General features: G+C 41.4%; 1 pseudogene; it reads right to left on the bottom strand.

Moving 5' to 3' along the window:
- Positions 1-1,466: 1,466 nt before the first annotated feature.
- On the bottom strand, positions 1,467-3,716 carry LOC149261777 (protein JINGUBANG pseudogene; annotated as a pseudogene).
- Positions 3,717-4,108: the final 392 nt, after the last annotated feature.

Here is a 4,108-nt window from a genome sequence, read left to right on the forward strand (position 1 = left end):
AGAAACAGAGGAATATGCCAAAACCACCTATGCATGCATCTGTGTGGAAATGGACTTTAGCGTTGGATTCACAGCTGAAATACACCTAACAAGTAAAGACTATGTGTGGAACCAGAAACTCGATTACGAAAGTGTCCTCTTCAGATGTCGATCCTGCTTTGAGACATGCCACCTAGCCAAAAATTGCCCAAAAGCCTCCCAGAAAAATTCTGCTAGAAAAAATCACCACAGATCTACATGGTGGTAAGGAGCACAAAAAGAAAACTACACTATCATCCAAGAAGAATACTCTCGAGAAAACTCTGAATTACAAGAAATCGGGCAAGGTAGAAACAACTCTCAAGACAAGCAGGGGGAAAGCCCTGCCCAACAACAAAAAAGTGAACTCAACAACCCCTCAAGCATCGACAGTTATGAGGTTTTGAATAACGCACAAAATAAATCTTCATTTAACAGCAAAAAATATCTCCTAAACCAAACTTCTTTTCCGACTATCTCCAAAAGAACGAACACAATAGATCGCGAAGCTAAGACACCAATGTCCCAAGAACCAGAAGAGATGAAGGAGATGCAAGGGAAAGAAAGTTGGAAGACCGTAGAGAAGAAAAAGAAAGCTACATCACCAATCTCGCCAAGAAAGACGAGGAGCCAGACAATTAGAAATTAAGAAATTATAGGTCCGATAGACCAATTTGGTCTCAGTGGACGTTAACCATCATCATCATCATCATCATCATCATCATCAAAACATTTCCTTCATCGGAAGTTGTAAAGAATTTTCTAATATAATGATTCATCTAAATTTTATAGAATAAAATAATTTATAAGATCAAATAATTTAACTTCAAAAATTACCAAAATTTAAAAAAACCAATAAAATCATTAAAAATTTAATTTTTTTTTATAAAAATACCTTCGGATATTTTTAATATATATATTACTTTTTTTATTTTATTTTAGGTTTTTACCATTTAAATTTTTATCCATGTTTTTTTTTTGGTAATTCTCAAAGAAGTCTAAAAAAAAACTACAAAAGTCATTAAATATATGTGACATTCATTAGTTGTCAACATCATTTCTGAATGAGTAACTATCCTTATGCTTCAATTACAACGAATCTAGATCTCTAAGCGGGATCAAATTTTTCAAATTGCAAACTTTTTATTTGAACTCAAAATTTGAGAAAAAGTTTCCACCTCGTACATTTAATTTTTCAAGTTACAAATTTTTTTTTACTTGCAAAACTTAAAAAAAAAATTCACTCAAAAAATTGGTTTGATTCTTTCAAACTTAATAAATAATTAAAATAATTAGCTCTATATATAAATCAAAATTTAATTTAATTTAATTCTACCCAGTTAAAATATTTAGAAAATGCCACATTACAACGCTCTCTTTATCTAGAGAGAGTCTTAGCATATGATGACATAAAATATAATATAATTTTATTTTGATATGATATACAAACAGTGCTTTGCCACCCAACTAAACCTTGGGCGGACAAAACGCGGACTTGATCAACAAAATTTCACGCCACGGCTCGAGCATGGAAAATCTCAATCCGTCGATTCGTCCGTTTTCTCGCAACTCGTCGACCAAAACCACACGCTCGATAGATATGATGGCCTGCCTCTACGTTTTTATAAAACAAACATCGGGCATCACAATTGTCCAAACTCTGTGTGAGCGGAGGAGCTGGTACCATTTCGGGCCTCGGCGAGCGTTAAGCACCTCCAGAAACTTTTTCCCAATCTTCAAAGTGAGTACATATGCGATGATATTTTTTAACATTCAGCAGACAACCGAAGTGATCAACTCGGCCATTCTGGGATAACGTGTATCCCGCGTCATTTCTTCCATCTTCGGTTTGTTTCTCCAGCGGCTATAAAGCATATTGCTGTTAATTGCACGCTCTGCAGGTGTTGCTCCATAGATTACGAACTTCGTTAATGCTGTCTCCAACAACGGGAATTCTAAATAGGTAGGCGAGCTCTTTCTGTCGGGTTTTATGAATGACCTTCTTCGTAAATTAGCGGTACAATGCCGGGAACATGATTCAGTATTTGACCTTTTGTTGCACCCACGCCGGAGACAGCACAGGATTTGGGGAATAATAACTAGTATTTTGATTTGGTACTGAAGAATCATTATCTTCGACCCACCATACTTTCACTGACTGGTCCATACTCCCGCTGTATACAAGAAACCCATTGGAAATGCGAATGTCAACGGAGGCCGCGATCGACTTGACAGGTCCACTGTGATCTTGCAACACCGCCAACCACGAATGGAAACCTCCAATGGCATCCCGTTTCCATATCTGTATAGTCTTATCCGCCGACCCGCTAAAAAGAAGATTCTTAGCGACGGCCAGACACAGCACTGCAAGCCTGTGGCCTCTCAGAGTCCCGGCGTGCTGTAGCATGGAATTCATGTAGATGGGTTTTTCTCGTTCCCAAATATTAACAGACCCGTCGGCCGATCCCGAGTAGATAATCGATCCGTCCGTGCTAAGGGCGAGCGCGTTCACGGCAGCAGAATGTTGGGCGGTGAGAGTCTGTTTCAGCACATGCCTTGCGTTTACCTCTCCCAAAGTCGGTGCCCATACTTTGACTGTGCTGTCGGCCGAGCCGGTAAAGAGCAATCCATCAGCCGCCACAGCTATAGAACTGACGGCATCGTCGTGGGCCACGAAGGATTCGACGCATTTCCAATCTCGCATTCTCCACACCTTCACGGTTTTGTCCCACGAGCCGGAATACAGCACATCCCGTTCTTCATTACAGGCCAACGAGGAAATGGCGTCCACGTGGTTGATCCAAAGTGTACTGCGATGCCTCCGAACCTGGACATAGTTTTTGGAATCCATTGAACTCTGGATTCGATCTTTCATGGTAGGAAGGGTGCCTACTCGCCTGCAAACACCGGAATGCTTTCGAGGGCGGTACCATACGCGGATTTTCTGGTCGTGGTGAGCACTGAAAACGTAGTCCCCGGCAATCAAAAGAGCCTTGATAGGCCCGCTCCCAGCTTTGAAGCAGCCGTATTCCTGAAAAGTACGATGTTTCCATACACGAATGTTTTCGCTCTCCGAGGCGGTGTAAAGCAGCCCATCGCCAGACACTGCGAGTGCATTTACGTGGCCGTCATGTCTCACCATTGTAGCAATGCATCCGTAGGATCTGCCGTTCAGCAAGGGCGTCAAATTGGGGGAGTGCAGAGGAGACATTAATGTCCACGGGGAAGGACACGCCGAGCCGTTGCTCCACGGTGACATCGTGTATGGAGAAGCGGGACTGAATCTTGCAGGCGAAACTGTGCCTGATGAGAGAAAGCTGTCGTTCGACCTCATACCGGAGCTATTGTTCAGGCCTAAACTCTCGTCCGATGAACGGCCGCTGGGCGAATGCGGGCTTGGATCTGATTGCAGCAAACTCTTGAGCATGGTTTTTACAGCTTTTAGAGGATCTGTTATCTTTGCCGAAAATTTCCTAGGGCGATTGGATCCTTCAGCGATTCCCATATCGATCCTCCCAAATATCAAAATTGAAATTAGATTATTATCCTTGTTCAACAACTGAAATAAACTGAACTGTAATGTGAAGCAAGCTATTCGATCGGATCGCAGTGATAATATACAGACAGGCAGACAAATATATTCAGACTTGTGGTAAACCACCGACCCAATTCATTACAACTAGGGCTGAAACCTTGGAAGCAATGTTAGAAGGCGTATGTATGTAATATAAGAAACATAGGCAGAGACAATGAGAATGCATGATAAGATTGCATTCAGTTCAGCACCGGCCAAAATTGTGTTGGCAGCAGGGAATGTTCCAGCAATGAGAATATGACAGGTGTTGGAATATGAGCCTTTGAATTATAGTGACCAATTATAGTATCTTATATTCAATAATATAGGGGCCTCTTAAAACGTGAAAACATCGCAGTGATAGTTTCGTGCAGGTCGGGCAAAAGTGACAGGAGAAGACACGCGGCAAAGAAGAGTAGCGATCATATGGCTCTTGTGTTGACAAAAAAACAATTCTACATATTCCAAATCAAACGTAACTATCGAGATTTTGGTATTATCCAAGATCATCACATG

Source organism: Pinus tabuliformis, chromosome 6 (assembly GCF_031772625.1).
Source record: "Pinus tabuliformis cultivar Carrire ecotype Pingquan chromosome 6, CPIR1, whole genome shotgun sequence".
Classification (NCBI taxonomy): domain Eukaryota; kingdom Viridiplantae; phylum Streptophyta; class Pinopsida; order Pinales; family Pinaceae; genus Pinus; species Pinus tabuliformis.